We start from the raw sequence: 18,103 nt of genomic DNA, 5'->3' as shown, positions 1-18,103 counted from the left end.
AAGCATGATGTGGCAGGGCGATTAAGACAACGTAAGGCTAACAGTACTTTCCAGATAGGGAACATTCACCCTCCTCCCAGAGTCAACCAGATGCCATAGTGAGGATCAGCAACTGTGGACATCACGCCAGGCCTTGCATCCCACCACGTTCTCACTGCCATGATCACCGCCCAGGCATTCACCACATATACAGGGCTAAACAGTCGTCCCGTCCCAAAAAAAAACTCTCAAGCCGTTCCCTCTTCGCAGTCTGATGAAGCAGCAGTCACACTTCCGTCGCTATTAGTGTCTATTAAAGAAAGCATATAGAGTGTAAACGGAGCCCAGACGTCTCTCGGGCGAGATGCCTCCGGTAATTCGTCATAGTAACAGTTCAATTGGTCCCTGGAATAGGCCATATCTTTCAGCCACAGTTGCACCTCAGGCGCTCTCCTAGCTCCCCAGACCATAGCAACCCTCCTTCTGGCTAATTAAAGCGCCAACACCACAAGTCGCCGCGATGGCGCAGTCACCCCAGAGGCAATGCCCAACAGACACAGGCGTACATCCAGCTTTACCTCAGTTGAGGCCATGACAGTAAGCCTTTCAGTCACCTCCTTCCAATAGTCATAGACACGTGGGCAACCCCAGGCCAGGTGTATAAAGTCAGCGTCCTCAGCTCCGCAGCGGACACATTGAGCAGTAGCCCTGAGCCCATATCGTACCAGTTGAGTCGGCGTATAATACCACTGTTGTAAAAATTTATAATGCAGAAGGCGAAAGTTGCCATTGATCACATACCCTCCGGTCATAGCACAGCATTCATTCCAGTCGTCATCACTCAGCGGTTCCGGGAGACTCCTATCCCATCTTGCTCTAGCCAGGGTCGCCCCTCCACCCTCATCTTCCTGTGCAGCCTTATATAATTTAGAAAGCAATTTGGTTCTGTCCTTGAACGTATAGAGCAACTGCAATGCTCCTAGGGCCAAAGGTTCCTCCGGATATGTTGGGTATAAGTCACGCACAGCAGCACGCAGTCTGACATACACAAAGGTGGACATAGTAGCATTCGTCGAGCGGGTGGTCATCTCCTGAGAGGAGAGGAACGACGCTCCCGGAAATAGGTCCCCCATAGTCTGTAGTCCAGCCTCCCGCAGAGTCTGCAGCCCTCCCGGCTCGCCCGAGACAGAAATATCCGAGTGGTAAAGTAGCGGCATGGCCGGGGCGTATAGCGGCAGTCTGCCAGCCCGTTTACCCAGGGTAGTCCATGCAGTCGCCGTGAGGCGCACGGTATCAATCTCCCCCTTCTCAAACACTGAGTGCTTATTTACTATCATAGCCCTTAGTGGATACGGCAGAACTGCACTCGCCTCCAACGCTACGTGCGGAGTGTACGGCGGAGAGTGTATCCAGTAACTTGCAAAATGTGCCTGTGCGCAAAGGTAATAAAGTCTCATATCCGGCAGGGCAAACCCACCAAGAGCGTACGGCTTGGTTAATACCTCCCAAGTCACTCGCGGCCTCTTGCCGGCCCAGGTGAGAGTTATCAGCAGGGATCGCAGTCTCGCAAAGAAGTGTGATCTCAGCGGGACCGGAATGTTGACAAATAGGTAAAGAAATTTCGGCAACACTACCATTTTAATCAAAGATACGCGATCTGCCAGAGTCAGTGGGAGACGTGTCCATCTCGCCACCTGATCTTCCAGAGTGGAAACGGCAACGCCGTAGTTGGCCCGTATGACTTCTTGGCTATCCCTGTGCACCCAAACGCCCAGGTATCTAATTGACTCCGTTGCCCACTCCAGCGGGAATTCCAATGGCACCTGGTGAGTGACGTCCGTGAGTGGCAGTACCACTGACTTGTCCCAATTTATGGACAGTCCTGAGTACCGGCTGAATTTAATGAACTCTCGAAGTATGCGCTCCAGGTGAATCGCCGGGTCTCTGACATATAGGACCATGTCGTCAGCGTACATTGATACGGCCAACGATCTGAGAGGGAACTTCAGCGCCGCCTCCGCGTATCTCTGACGCAACACACAGGCCAACGGTTCCATCATGATGGCAAAAAGCAGGGGCGACAGGGGGCAGAGACGTGACCATTAATCCTAACTCTCGCCGTGGGTGCATTATATAACAGGGCGATTAGTGACGTGAAGAAGAAAGGCACTCCCATCCGATGTAGAACGGCCAGCATATATTTCCAGGCCACTGAATCAAAAGCCTTGGCGGCGTCAAGCATGACTGCCACCGCGGCCAGGTCTGGCTTAAGGAGTTGTAGCACGGCGAACAAGGTCCTCAGGTTGTGAGTGGTGGACCGGAGGGGGATAAACCCCGATTGATCGGGCAATACCATAACCGGGAGGAGGAGACGCAGTCTTGTGGCCAGCACTTTGGCTATTATTTTAACATCAGTGTTTATCAGTGAGAGGGGACGGTATGACTCGCACCTATTTAGAGGTTTTCCGGGTTTAGGGAGTGCCACCAACAGCGCCTCCCTCATAGTTTCCGGAAGTCGTCCGCTTTCAAAAGCTTCCTCTAGGACCATGGCCAGCCGCGGAATAAGCAAATCTGCATAAGTTTTATAAAATTCGGCAGGCAGGCCATCTGTACCAGCCGCCTTCCCATTCGGCAGGGCTGCTATCGCGTCCCTGAATTCCGCCTCGGTAACATGATGCATGAGGAATTCCTGTTGACCCCTGGAGAGCCATACCAGCGCCACGTCCTCCAAATACCGCGATATGTCTGCCTCTTCCGCCGTTTCTCTATGTTCATAGAGTTGCGCATAGTGCCTCGAGAAGCAGGCAAGTATGCCATCCGACGTAGTCACCACAGTCCCCTGATCCTCAATTTCCAATACAGTGCAGTGTCTAGCCCAAGGGTCTCGAATTCTATCAGCTAGTCCCTTGCCCGGCCTACCCCCCTCTCCATAATATCTGGCTGTGGCGCGTTTGGATAGAAATTTCACCTCCTGGTCTGCCAAGTCATTATATTCCGTGACCTTTGTCCGAACATCCGCCAGCAATGCGCTGTCGGCCCCTTCCTCCAGCCGGCGTTCTAAAGCCAACAATTCCCTTTCTAGTTTGGTCATAGAGTCTCTGATGGACGTGAGGACCCCGGACCGCAACCCGATACATGCACCCCGCACTGAGACCTTAAAGGCCTCCCACACCGTAATCATACTATCGACGGAGCCCACATTGTTCTCGAAGAATTCCTCAATTATCTGCCGCAGACGCTCGCTTAGCACTTGATCCGTTAACACTCCAGGGGAGAGTCGCCAGGTGAATGGGGCAGGAGCATGCGTCGGTATCCGCAGCTTCAGTGCGACAGGGGCATGGTCCGAAAGCGTTCGGGGCAGGTGTTCCGCATTCAGCACCCATCCACTCACATCTCGTGTCAATAACCAATAATCCAATCTCGACCACGTATTGTGCGCTGATGTGTAGCAAGTTCCCTCCCGCCTGCCAGGATTCTGTAAGCGCCAAACATCCAACAATTGCAGCCCAGTCATACCCTCACGCACCGCATCTGTCCCTCTCTTTCGGTCACAAGGCCGATCGTGTCTCCTATCTAACTCAGAATCCAATGTGACATTCCAGTCCCCCCCACAGAGGATTGCAGACGATGGCAGGCTATACAGTTTGTTCCAAAGTGCAATGAAAAAATCAGGGTCATCTATATTAGGACCGTAGACATTAAGAAGCGTGATCAACGTGCCACACAGTTTACCCTGCACAACAATAAATCTACCATCCTGATCCACCTCCTCATGTAGCACCTCAAATGGAACATTTTTTTTGATCAGAATCATTACCCCACGAGCATAGGAAGAGTATGACGTGGCCCACCTCGCTCCCGCCCACTGTTTGCCCACCATTGCGGCCGCTGCCCCCTTGAGGTGCGTCTCCTGTAAAAATGCCACTTGCGCCCCATGTCTATTCAAAAAGGCAAGCATTTGTCTAGTTTTCTGCGGCTTGTTCAGCCCTCGCACATTCCATGTAACACACGTGATAGTACCCCCCCTATCCATATCGCCTAAGGTGTAAGTATCCCAGCAGTGCGTTCATCCTCGGTTGCCCCTGCTCTCCAATCCCTCCCCTACCTCCTGCCCTCCTAGAGATAGTCCCATTGATGCTTGGGAAGGCCCGGAGCCACCAAGTGCAGCCCCACTCATAGCTCAAAGATGACTCAGTCTCAATCCCCTTGACCAGGAAAAACATCAACAACCCAACTAGTTGCCACAACCCATCCCCCATCCCGCCGCCCACTTCAGCACTCCCAACTTGCCAAAGCCTCCCCGTGCCCCCCCCCCCTTTGCAACCCCTAACAACGCAAACAGCAACATTTGGGGATCTCCCTAGTCTGGAGGCGTAGTGGCACACCACCCTTGCCAGAGCTGACGAGAGTGCAGACCATTGCCGTTGACAACAACCCCAACCCCTCCACCCGCCCCCACGGTCAGAGCATCAGACCCGATGGTATTCACATAGCTGCACATTACACTGGGCGCCCCTGTAAGCGTTCACATTCCAAGAATATCGCCTAAGCCCCAGTGAGGTCACCTCATCCAGCGCAGCAGCACAAAGTGCATAACAGACCACATTTAGCTGAGTTCCACTGAAATAGAGTCCCCGCTACTGCGGGGTGGCAGCCACAGCAAAGGCAGGATTCACCATAACGCTCCCCCTCGCGCAACATATATAGCAACAACGTACAGAGTACCAGGGGCTAAGATGCCCGAGCGGCACTTCAGCAATTACTGGAAACATCGCTATAGAGGGAACCCAATGCAATACTCCGCATTTCCCCCATCGACATAGTCAGCAGATCAATACAGGTCAGTCCTGTTCACCCAGCCGCTCATCATCCCCTTCATGACGTCCAGGTGGTTCTTTAGCACGTTTTTTCAGTTTTTTGGCATAGTCCAGAGCTGCCTTGGGCGAGGAGAAGATCTTGTTATCCGATGGAGGCCCAACCCGAAGACGCGCAGGGTACAGCATGGCATAAGCAATGTTCTCCGCCCTCAGCAATTGTTTCACCGACGTGAATTCCTTACGTGCCGTCTGCACTGCCATGGTGAAGTCGGGATAAAACTCCAGTCTGTTACCTTGATAGTCTATGGAGCCCTTCTCCCTGGCGAGCCGTAGAATAGTGTCTCGGTCCCTATAGTTCAGGATCCTTGCCACAATAGGCCTCGGCGGCGCTCCCGGCAGAGGCTTCTTAGCTAGGGACCGATGCGCACGCTCCACAATGAAGACACGGGACAGCTGGTCCGCCCCGAATATGTCGACGATCATGCGTTCCATGAAGTCTTCCATGCGCCCAACATTTGTGGATTCCGGCAGGCCTGTAACGCGAACGTTGTTCCGCCTGGACCTCCCTTCTAACTCCTCATTCTTCGCTTGTATGACCGCCAGCACTCTTTCCATACTGAAGACTTTGGACGAGACCGTGGCCAGACCATCCTCCGTGGCGGAAACTCGCTGTTCTACCTCTCCCATCCGCTCGTTCTGGCGGTCAAATTGTGTTGCCATCTGATCAAGACGATGATTTACAGACTCCATGGTGCCCTCAATAGACTGCAAAGTCTTCTGCATAGCTACCAGCGTGGATTCCAGGTTAGGTGTACCCCCAACAGCCCCACCCTGGTCGGCGTCCGCTGGCGCCTGGGAGGATGAATGCGCAGTCTTTTTTGCGTCAAAGGTAATTTTCGGCTGGTTTCTATCAGGCCTTCCCATGACTGCGACGCGGTTCAGCGCGGTCCGAAACTCAGCTGCGCAGGGCAGTTATCTTAGGTCAGTCTTTCCAAATATGAGCAATGCAGAGTGCAGCCACCGCACGCCGCGTCCAGGCCCAGGCCGATGAGCACCCCCAGTCCAGGCCAAGCTGTGTCGTCGCCCCAGCAAGCAAGGTGTGCCAGGCAGTCCTCGAGTAGGCCTACAGTGCAGATATGGGCAGCAGAGCGCAGCGCCCAGGGCGACAGAGAGGCGGCACAGAAAGGTTCCAGGGTCCGTGACCCCTCTCGGACAATGCCAATATCAGGAGAGGCAGCGCTGTTGATGAGCTGATCGCCGGTGTGCTGCCAACAGGTGCCCGGTGGTAGGAGGCCCCAAGATGGCGGACGCCCCACAGGCCCGCCTCACCCAGCGCAGCAGGTCTCCCAGTGCCACGTGTGCGGCAATGTAGATTGTCCCTGGCAGCCTAGAGTGCAGCTCCGCCGAAGTTTCCGCCCCTCTCAGCCGCTCCGCTCCCCAGCCGACCCTCTCCCCGGCCCCCCCCGGCCCGAGCTCGCGCGGCGCGGGCTTCCGCGGCCTAGCACCACCTCCGCAGCACCGGGCTAGCATAGCGCCCACGCCCCACTCACCGGGACCAGCAGGGCCAAGTCCAGGCCGTCCAGAGAGCCGCAGCCCGTCCAGGGGTTCCCGTTGTCCTCTCCGCCTCCTCAGCCACAACGCGCCGTCACCAGGGCTCCGCTCCCGCAGGTTGGAACAGCAGCAAAGGTTCAGTTCGCAGCGGAGCCTCGGTCCGCGCCCGCCGGAGTCGCCGTCCTCACGTCCCGGCCTGGGACCTCTCAGCTCCGGGCGCCCGCAGGATAGCTGCAATCACCTCACAGCTCGCCCCAGTCAGTCACAGGGGGCAGCGGATCGTGCTCCACCGGGGTGCGGGGCAAAATCGCCGGGGTATCAGGATAAATGGGCGAATATTTCAAGGTCTAGACGGAGCCTCACGCGAGTGCGGCCATCTCGTCCGGCGCCCTCTAGCGCCCCCACACGGTATAATTTTAAGTAAGGTTTTGAATGTGTTGTTGAAAACTACTATGACCACCAGATGTAGTAAGTTTGGTGCACAGGAATTGGAATATATAAGACTCACAATTTCTTCCACAGGCATTAAACTCAAATTTTGTCTACTCAGAGGTATTAAGGATGCTGCCTCACTCAAGGATAGTGATGCCCTTCGATAATTCTTTTGTTTTAGTTGACTATTATGCTCGTTTTGTTCAAGGCTACACTAAGATTGTTGAGCTCTGTTAAAAAAAAAAAAAAAGGTGAAGTTTTGTCTGTCAAGTTTTTGCAATTACGTTTTTGGAGAAGTCAAAATGTTCATTGAACATGCGCAACTTCTGAATGCTTTGAATGCTGGGAACAAGTGTTGCGTCAATGTGGATGTTAGTTTAACTAGGTTAGTGGCTGCCTCAGTCAATGGGTAGCTAGCAAAGTGAAGCATTACTGCACAGTAGAACATGAGGTCCTGGCGTGGATATGGGCAGTGTAAAAATTCAGAATGTACATTTGGGTTAGTGAATTTGAACTGGACTCCAAACACAAACCATTGGTTCACATTCTTAGTGGTGGTGCTACTAGCAACATATCTACGAGATTGATTGCATTGGTGTCTAAACTTCCAAAGTAAAAGTTCTGAGTTAAACATCTTCCTGGCGGGAAGAACTTCTGTGCTGATTCTAATGTCATGCATGTCGCTAGAAGAGTACGATGATGATGATGATAGTGATGTGTTGGATAACACTGATTGCATGATAGCAGTATTGAATATGGTTAGTCAAGTGTTAGCACAGTATCTAAAAGAGATTAGGTTGAAGGGTATCTGTCTGATGAAAATTTGCAGAAAGTGAAACAGTTTATTATGAATGGTTGGCCTGAATGTAGATGTTTGTCAGGTGATTTTAAAAATGTTTCTTAAGATTTCAGAAGAATTATCTATTGTAAACACCTTCAGTATGAGACATAACTTGTTTGTACCTCCTCAAATTCAGAACCATTATCCTATTTTATTGGCACATTTGGCACATTTGAGAATTACTAAAACGTGTAAAAGACATGAAAAAGTCGAACGAGCCATTAAAAAGTGTTCTGAATCTCTTCTTTCAGAGAAACATTGGAAAACTAATGATTCTCCATTGCATCCTGTTCCTTATTCGGACAGTGCCTAGGACAAAGTAGGATTCGATATTTCTTGCCATTATTCTATCTTGCCAAGCAGCATTAGGTATTTGATTGTGTTAATTTATTATCATTCAAAGTAAATATATCACTCTTTTGTTGATTCACCTAGTACTGATTCTAGTATCCTATTTATAGTGTGCGCGATTTATCTGGAAGGCACACCTAAACAAATTGTTTCTTGACAATGGTACTAGTTTCCTGTCAGATCGCATTTGCACATCATTTAAAAGCATAATGTGCAACATTTGAAAACCACTCTCTATTCAGCCTTCTTCTAATGGTTTGTGGAAAGAGCGAATATGATAGTAAAGGAAGGGATTCAAACTCTAGCTCTACAGCAGACCAAGATAATAAAAAAAACAATTCTTAAGATAAGACTGTTTGTGCTGGTGATTGGGTGATGATTAAAAATCCTTTAAGGTTCAGGAAACGTGAGTCAAAGTTTTTGTCACCAGTTCATGTCTTGAGTGTTCAAACTGGCCATTCTTCTTAAGTGTAAGGTGTGGTGGAATAAGAGAAGTCTGGTTAAGATGTTTCAACATCAAGCAGGAGTGATTAAACAGAAGACAAATACATGTTGTGAGATTGACTGGTCATCTTGGCCTGATTCAGGTGGTGGTGTTCATAACCGGTTCGTTGCATTCTCTGCAACAAGGAGTATGTGACACCTGGTACTGGTCAGAAGAAAGAACATTTTCTGGTGATTAAAGCACCAAGTAAATTCAATGACTGTATCATGTATTATCTTTATTTGTGTGGGGTTATTTAATGCTGTTTGCCTTAACGAGGAATATGTGGTTGTATTAGGTTTTCAGGTTTTAACCAGTGGTTGCCGTCATGCTTTCAAACTGTTTATGTACTCTTTTACTTACATTGTTTTTCTTTGAGTGTATCCTCACACTCTGGAATCGAACACTGGGCTCATGCTCTGGCAACAAGAGGTTTAGTTGCTGCTTGAATTTTGAGCTGGGTGGTTGTTGGCACAAGTTGTATGATATAAATCTTCTTCAAGACCATGGTTTCATGTGCAGTGCTTCACCACAATCACTCACAAGAAAATTCAGCAGAATGACTTCCGTTCTGCACATAAAGTGGTTGCCACTAGAACGTTGTTTCACTTATACTATAGCTTATTTCTCCCCATACCGCAGAAGAAAACCTTGAACTGTCTGGTAAATAATACAACCTAAGAAGAAAATCTGAGCTTCTTCTCAAAAAAAGTCTCCCATTAAGTTCACTTTGGATCTGATATGCCCTTCCAATGTATGTAGTGTATTTTGTAAAGCGCACAGCTGCCCCAACGGGGCGTCGCGACGCTGTAGAACCCTTCCTGGCTCTCCCTGTGAGATGCCCCTCCTGGGCTCCCCAAAGGTGAAGCCAAGCATCCCAGTGTTGTAGGGGCCGTTGTGGAGATTAAGCAAGCCATTGCCCAGAGTTGCACCGTGGGACCCATGATTAGGGTAGGCGCCGAGGCGAGAATTATCGAGTCCGCGGATATTGAGCCCAAGACCCTGCCGCGACGGGACTTGAACCATGGTCCCGGCCCTGATCTCTGCTTCAGAGTCTGCCGCTCTAATCAGTGAGCCAAACTTCTCCATCTATATAAGATTTGCTCCCTCATTGCAAATCTTCAAAGCCAAATGAAAGGTTCATCTAATAAACCCATCTCTAACATTGATTACTTTGTTCATGTCTGCCGACAATATAGCCTTTCCACTGTTCCATTACTATTGTACTGCTGCTGAACTGAAATGTATAAAGCCTGTCAGTTGAACTTCCACTCGAGCCTTTATCAAATTCTTCTCATCACAAAAGTATTCAAGTGAGTTACATGTCTCCTATATGTGCAACTACACCCTCCCTCCGTCCTCTTCATCTCACAAGTTCCTTATTAAAAATGAATACATTTTCCTGAATATTGCACTGCTGATCTGATAGAGACTACTAGCTGCAGATTCCTTAACGTAGAATTATCCCCAGGCGTGAGACTGGATCCGGAAAACCTTTTTGCCACAGCATCCCTGCGTGTCGGCGGGGACAGGATCACGCGGCTCCCCCCAGGCGTCGTCCGCGTATGTGACGTCAGCAAGGTCACATAAGTCTCACCCCGGCGCGCTTACGTCAGTTTTTTCCTTTTTTGCGTGCAACGCGGATCCGGTCTATGCTCGGGCCTGTTTGGGCCCCTTTGTTTTTCTCTTTGTTACCTGTGTGGAACAGTGTGCGAATGCCTTTGGGCTTTAAGTCTTGCACGTCGTGTGGACGTCTTACATCGGCGACGGACCCTCACCTCATTTGCATGTGGTGTTTGGGGGAAGATCACGGCACCCCTGATTGTGAAGCGTGCCAACAGTTGAAGCCGAAGTCACAGCGGGAACGCTGGATGAAACGGCTCTCGTCACGTCTCTCCAGGTCGGCCTCCTTCCCTTCGGCAGAAGGTTTTTGAAGCGGCCGTCGCTGTCCCAATCCTTCTCCTGTGCCACACGAGTGTCGCTCCCTGGTGGGTAAGTGTCGCACTTTGTCCCCAAGGGCTGGTTTCCAGCCTGTTGGGGGTGTGGGCTCTCTGAGGTTGATGTGGCCCAGCGTCTCGCCCTCCTATCCACCGTTTCCCGGACATATGCGACGACTTTGCAGGCCTAGCTGACTTCTCCTCCTCCTTCCCCTCCTGGGACGTCGGCGGATCCCTTACATGGTGCGAGGCCCTCCGCGGCGGCTCTGGCCCAGGCGCCGACTGGTTCGGCTCCAGGCTTGGAGGATGTGGTGCAGTTGGGGTGTGGCCCTTCGAGGGTCCCTCCTTCGGACCACAGCGCCTCTGCTTCGACGGAAACTTCTGCCGGAGTCCCTGTGGTGTCGCGGGAGGTTGCTGGGGCTCCGGTCGCATCCCGAGCCCCTCTCGGCCCTCTGGACAGGTAATAGCCTTGTCTACGGCGGAGGTGACGCCGCTACGGCGCTGGCAGCTGCTGGCCCGGGCGGCGCCACAGGGGTTGGCGGACTCCTCTCGTCCCGCTATGGGTCGGGGCTGGAAGGGTCCCCTCATTCCCCTCCAGGACCCGCTCGTCCCTCCACACAGGCGGCTGCCGAGTCGAAGGCCGAGCCGGAGGTTGATTCGGCCTTGACGGTGCCATATGGGTCGGCAGACCCCCTACGCCCTGTTCTGGGTCGAGGCTGGCGGAGGACTCCTTGTCCCTCCCCGGCCCCCTCTCGCATCTCCATGCAGGCAGCTGCCTCGTCAGAGGTCGAGTCGGCGCCATCCCTTGGCCTCTTCGGCCCGGGCTCTGCTCCGGTCCCCTGCGCTGTGTGATGTGGGAGAGGACTGTCCGGCGTCTCCTTCAGCGCCGGACGGTGATGACGTCCTGCCTCAGGCGGTGGACTCTGCGGCGTCGGACAGGCATCGAGTTGCGGACTTGTCTTCGGATGTTCCCTCTTCTCCGGAGGTTGGGTGCCTGCTGGTGTCTTCCTCACCAGAGATGGGCCACCGCGTGGTGGCTTTTTCCCCGGCGTCATCAAAAGGCGGCTCCCCGCCTGTCCCCAGGCCGCAGTTTTTGCCGGAGGAGTGCCAGGTTCCCCACTCTTCGGTTCCTTCTTCTACTTTTCAGGTCTGGCCTTTGCCTGTCCCGCTTTGATTTGAGGACGGCCGCCTTAGTTTGTAGCCGTGACCCTCGTAGGAGCTGCTTTCTCCACCGCAGGGCCCTACGGAGGCGGGTGCGGCCTTCGTTCGCGCTGTGTCCACGGCGGTGGGTATTTTGCGTTGATGGCGCCCCGGGGTGTCCTTCGCCGGGGTTGCAGTGTGGTTTGCCAGGTCTGGCCTACTGCCTGGCGTCGTAGCTCTGGTTCTGCTTCTTTGAGTTGTGTGCTCGGCCCCTCGCTGAGGTGCGTCCGGGCTCCTCTTCGCCTTCATGTTCTCTGTCCTCTGGGCTGAGATGGTTTTGTGCTCCCCCTTCTTCAGGCGTCACCTGCCCGATCTTCCAGGGGGCTCCGGGCTATTCATCCTACTTCCGACTGCTTTATTGCTGTCAGCGCAGTTCTGTCTGGTCTGTTGACTTCCGGCTGTGGTGGGCTTGCCTTCTTTTCCCTCGTCTCCTTGGGCCCTCTAGGTTGTTTTTCTTCCTCTTCCTTGCCCTGGCGTTGGATGAGGTTCTGCGGCTTTTTAGGGGCGTGGGGCACTTCGGCCTTCCCCGGCCCTGCCCTTGGTTCCTCTGTTGAATGTGAACGGGCTTCTTCTTCTTTTCTTCTTCCACGCCCCTCTTGGGGTCGATGGTGTTCTGCTTTTCGAGGTTCCCCTTGCCGGGCGGGCAGGGCTTCACGCCCTGTCTGTTGAACTAGTCCCCAGTGGGGCCCTCTTTTATGTCCAGGCTGGTGGGGTCCTTCTCAGGCCCTCCTTCCCCGTGGGTATGGATAGGGTATCTATTCTACGTTAAGGAATCTGCGGCTAATAGTCTATTAGATGTACGAGTTACTTACCTTCGGTAACGATGTATCTGGTAGAGACGATTCTAGCCGCAGATTCCTTCACGGCCAGCCCTTCCTCCCCGTTCTGCGAGGACCTTTAGCTCCTGCACTCTCCTCACAGTGGGTGGCTATGTGTTATGTGAGTGTATTCTTTCGTTCTTTTGACAGGATGATTTGTCTTTTTCCTTGTTCCTCTCCTCCTGTTTGGCACTTTGGAGGATGGGTCTATCGGTACTCCTGAGCTCCTCAGAAGCGGTCGCTCCTCAAGCTGCTCCCTGCTCACAATCTGGTATCGTAGCGCTATACTGCCAGAGTGCTCTTTGCCTTTAAAATCAGCTGCCCACTGCTCGCATTGCCCCTGCAACTATTTGTGCCTTATTTGTGCCTGACTGTATTTGAATCGTAGCGCTATACTGCCTGCTGAGCTGCGCATTCATTAATATTCAATTGTGCATTGCTGCCTTTAGCTGATTGATTTATTTGTGCCTGATTGTGCCGGTGACGCTTCCCTTTTAATACCGATTGTTGGAGTCCCAGTCTTGTCCTGTTTGGCTTTTGGCTTGCTGCCATTTTGTTGTTTGTTGTTGTGCCTTCCCAGCCCGGCTCTCCACCCCGCTCCCGCCTCCCAGCTGTCCTCCCTCGCTCCGCCCCCCTCCACTATCCACTTATGACAGATGCTTTTGCGCGCCGCGTTCACGCTCAGAGATCGTGCCCTATGCTCGCCGAAGGTGCGCCAAATGTAAGCCCTTCTACGCCCGTCCACGCCTGGACAGCGCCCAGCGCCAGACCCCCTGGCCCCCGCAAAATCCACTCCGCCTGCATAACGTATGACATCACAACCCTCTCAGCCCTTAACCCCGGCCGACCACCAAACTGCTACCAAGCCGCCCCAGGACACACCCATGGACCCTTCATCTGCCACTCCTGCAAGTTCGACGGCATCAGGACCCACACCAAATTCACAAACTCCAAACAGAGCTCCGACACTAACCACCTGAAATGCATCCTGCTCAACACCCGCTCGGTCCACAGACACGCCATTGACATTTGGAACCTACTCGACACCACATCGCCGGACGTCGCCTTCCTTACAGAAACCTGGATGAACGCCTCATCAGCTCCCGACATCGCCATAGCCATCCCGGACGGCTACAAGATCATCCGAAAGGACCGCACCAACCAAACAGGAGGAGGCGTCGCCATCGTCCATAAGAACACCACCCGCATCACGACCAGTTCCGACGATAACCTCACTACCGCCGAACACCTTCACTTCCAGATCCACACCGACCCCAAGACCACACTCAGAGGCACCCTCATCTACAGGCCACCAGGACCCAGCACACAATTCAGCGAAGACATCACTGACTTCATCAGCCCACACGCCCTCCCCTCCGAGGACTACATTCTACTGGGAGACCTCAACTTCCAGCAACACCACCACCCTTCTGGACAACCTGGCCAACCTCGGACTCAAACAACTTGTTGATACCCCCACCCACTATGCCGGGCACACGCTTGACCCAATCTTCACCTCCAGCTAGCACATCTCCTTCAATCACACCACAGCTCTCCATTGGACGGACCACAGCTGCGTTCACTTCAACTACAAAAAGACCACGACCCACAACCACCCACAACCAATTTCCCGAAGAAACTGGAACAAAATTGCCACCGACCAGCTCTTCACATCGCTTCACCAAAACCCTCCTGCCAAATCATCGGACCCAAACCAAGCAGCCACCAACCTCACACAATGGATCACCCACAGCGCCGACGTACTAGCACCCTTGAAAAACCATCAAATCAAGCAAGGTAGCAAAAGAGCCCCCTGGTTCAACGATGACCTTAAGAAATCCAAGAAGTTCTGTCGCACCCCCGAGAAAGCCTGGAGAAAAAACCCAACCACTGACAACCTGGGCACCTGCAAGAACGCCACCCGCAAACACCACCAACTGATCCGATCCACCAAGAAATCAGCATTCAAGGATCGACTTGACGACAACGCCCACAACAGCAAGGAACTATTCAACATCGTCAAAGAATTTACCAACCCCACCGCCGGCACCAACGACATCACTCCATCCCAAGACCTCTGCGACTCCCTAGCCTCATTCTTCCACAACAAAATCGCCGACATACATAACAGCTTTGAAAACCAGTCCGGAGACCAGTCCACTCCACCCACCTCCGAACCAAAACCCCCCTCTAACAACCTTTGCGCCTGGAACCCAATCACCACTGAAGACACCATCCGCCTGATGAACTCCATCCACTCAGGATCGCCAACCGACCCATGTCCCCACCACATTTTCAACAAAGCAGACTCCATTATCGCACCCCATCTCAGAGACGTCATCAACTGCTCCCTCAACTCCGCTACCTTCCCGGAAAGCTGAAAACATGCCGAACTCAGCGCCCTTCTGAAGAAACCCACAGCAGACCCCACTGAACTTAAGAACTACCGCCCCATCTCGCTCCTCTCATTCCCTGCCAAAGTCATTGAGAAAGCAGTCAACAGCCAGCTCGCCGCCTTCCTCGAATCCAACAAATCCCTCAACCCCTCACAGTCCGGCTTCCGAGCCAAACACAACACCGAAACCGCCCTCATCGCAGCAACAGACGACATTCGAACACTACTGGACAACGGAGAAACAGTTGCCGTCATCCTACTTGACCTTTCCGCAGCCTTCGACACAGTCTGTCATAGCACCCTCATACAACGCCTCAGCAACGTCGGAATACAAGGAAAAGCATTGGACTGGATCATCTCGTTCCTCGCCGGAAGAACCCAGAGAGTCCGCCTCCCCCCTTTTAGATCTGAGGCCACCGAAGTCATCTGCGGCGTACCACAAGGATCATCACTCAGTCCCACCCTCTTCAACGTGTACATGCGTCCCCTCGCATCCATCGCGCGCCAACACAACCTCAACATCATCTCCTACGCAGACGACACCCAGCTGATCCTCTCCCTCACCAAAGACCCAAACACCGCCAAAACCAACTTACACGAAGGAATGAAAGAAGTATCCGAGTGGATGAAGAACAGCCATTTAAAACTGAACTCGGACAAAACGGAAGTCCTCATCTTGGGTTCATCCCCCTCTGCCTGGGACGACTCATGGTGGCCACTGGCCCTGGGAACCGCACCCATACCTACGGACCACGCACGTAACCTGGTCTTCATCCTGGACTCCTCCCTCTCGATGACCAGACAAGTCAACGCCGTCTCATCATCATGCTTCAACATCCTACGCATGCTCAAAAAAATCTTCCGTTGGATCCCCACCGAAACAAGAAAGACGGTCACCCACGCACTGGTCACAAGCCGACTGGATTACGGAAACACCCTTTACGCCGGAACCACAGCCAAACTACAGAAAAAACTCCAACGCATCCAAAACGCTTCAGCCAGACTCATACTAGACATCCCCCGCCAAGCTCACATTTCCGGTCACCTGAAAGACCTCCACTGGCTCCCCGTCAACAAGAGAATAACGTTCCGTCTCCTCACCCACGCACACAAAGCCCTCTACGACCTAGAATCCGAATGCCTCAACACGCGCCTGTCCTTTTACACCCCAACCCGCCAATTGCGATTGTCCAATCAAGCCCTTGCCGCAATTCCGCGCATCCATAGATCCACCATGGGGGGAAGATCCTTCTCCTACTTAGCGGCCAAAACCTGGAATTCTCTCCCCACCCACCTCCGCCTTACACAGAACCACCTCTCCTTCAGAAAACAACTAAAAACTTGGATATTCGATAAGTAAAGTACCCCCGCTCCCTCAAGCGCCTTGTGTCCCTCTGGGTGAGTAGTGCGCTATACAAATATTGAACTTGAACTTGCTCTGGTTGCTCCGGGGTTGAGGCTTGCCTTTGCTCTTGTCCCTCCCTCCCTGTTGCTAAGGGTCCTGGCCCCTCTGCTAACCTATGAGTTGGGGTCATCTGGCCGTGTCTTGTCTTGTTCCTTTGGGGGGTTGTCATACTCTGTGCTGGGGTTGCCTTGGAAGTTTGTCGTTCCCTGTTTGTCTTGGTACTGGTTCCCCTTTTTGCTCTTGGTTGGGGTTATACTCCTGCTACATGTTGTCATGACATTTTACATATGTTCCTTGCATCGCGGGGGGGAACTGTCTACATGCTGGCAGGGTGGCTGCTCAGGGCTGTGCTCTGTTCTTTCCTCTTTCCCTGCCTATGAGTACTGCAGTGTTGGTCACTGCTCCTTCTGTTGTTGTAAGTCACGATAACTCTTTCTGCTCTTTCGCACACTGTTCCCATGCTCCCACAGTTTGTCTGTTGGCTACGCATTGTGACGCGGAAAAGTTCTCAGAAGAAAACTGACGTAGGCGCTCCCGGGTGGGACTTATGTGACCTCGCTGACGTCGCGTACCCGGACGACGCCTGGGCGGAGTCGCGTGATGCTGTCCCCCCGGCACGCAGGGATGCTGTGGCAAAAAAAGTTTTCCGGATCCAGTCTCGCGCCTGGGGATAATTCTACGTTAAGGAATCTGCGGCTAGAGTTGTCTCTACCAGGTACATCGTTACCGAAGGTAAGTAACTTGTACTTTCCGCTATATTTTTATTCAATGTTCGTTACAAATGTATATAAATGCTCCAGTATTATTCTGATGCAAACCACTAACGTATGTAGCTCCCTCTTGCTTCCCTAATGCATTCATTAAGTCCTTTCTCTTCCACCTGTAGATGTTGTCCAAGTTCTTAGCCAATTACCCATTGTTGTAAAGTCCTTTGTCACTTTTTTGGGATAGCAGCATTATATCAAAAACTCTAAAGTTAAAAAAAAGAGATTGCCCGACAGAATTCACACAATCTTGAGTACCAAACATAAAAACACCTAGTGTTAGCCGTTCCTTCTTGACTTTCCTACCCGAGAAGAGCTAAGAATACACAGAATCTTGGATGTCCATTTGACCTGCAGTGGTGTCCTAGGCGTGATATAGAGTGGTAAGCAGAACATTTGATTTTTTCAACCCTATACAAATAATTGTCAACATTTGGAAATGCAAGAACAACGAAGTTCAGATCATGTGCTGTTGAAGATCATGTGATCTGTGCACTTCCTGTCTAGTATTAAGCACGAACGTTACAAGGTGTCTTTCTTCAAATAAGAGCTTTCGGTTATGAGGTGGCTGGTGGTACCTCTCGAAACCCACAATGCACCAGGAGTTATACTCCAAAATAAATTGGGTTTTTTCAGCATCGGGCATGCAAATTCTTAAACCTGCTTGGCCCCTTCAGGGGCTTGTTATTCTGCCAAATACAAAATATTTTTCAGCGTGTGTCCCAGTCTCAACAAGCAGCCATTACATGCCTTGGTGCAAGACATCACCAGCTGCTTGTTACAACTACAAAACGCAGGCTTAACATCTTTCATAAGGGTACATTTAACTGATGTGGCAGCTAATTTTCAAAATAGAGAACCGTCCATATTCAAGATACTTTTTTGAGCATTTATGGAGAGCCTTCAGAAGTATCCCTCCAAAAACACAACCAATCCCTTCATGGGACCTCAACATTGTTTTTACCCGCTCATCAGGCTTCCATTGCCGTTACATTATTGCCCATTTGACCTGCTCTCATGGAATGTTGATCTTGCTCAGGGTGCTGTATTGAAAATCTATAAGTTTTGGTCTGAAACACACAAGTAGTTTGGAATTCTTTAAAGGAAGCGCTGAATGGTCAATGTTTTA

At 51.9% G+C, this 18,103-nt stretch overlaps 1 protein-coding gene across 2 annotated transcripts in view; it reads left to right on the top strand.

The window, feature by feature from the left end:
- SLC30A9 (solute carrier family 30 member 9) overlaps window positions 1-18,103 on the top strand; it is a 783,215-nt gene that overhangs the window by 227,547 nt on the left and 537,565 nt on the right. The window lies entirely within an intron of this gene.

Source organism: Lissotriton vulgaris, chromosome 3_1 (assembly GCF_964263255.1).
Source record: "Lissotriton vulgaris chromosome 3_1, aLisVul1.2, whole genome shotgun sequence".
Classification (NCBI taxonomy): Eukaryota; Metazoa; Chordata; class Amphibia; order Caudata; family Salamandridae; genus Lissotriton; species Lissotriton vulgaris.
Note: the sequence above shows the minus strand (reverse complement) of the source record. Positions and strands in the feature narration are given on the sequence as shown.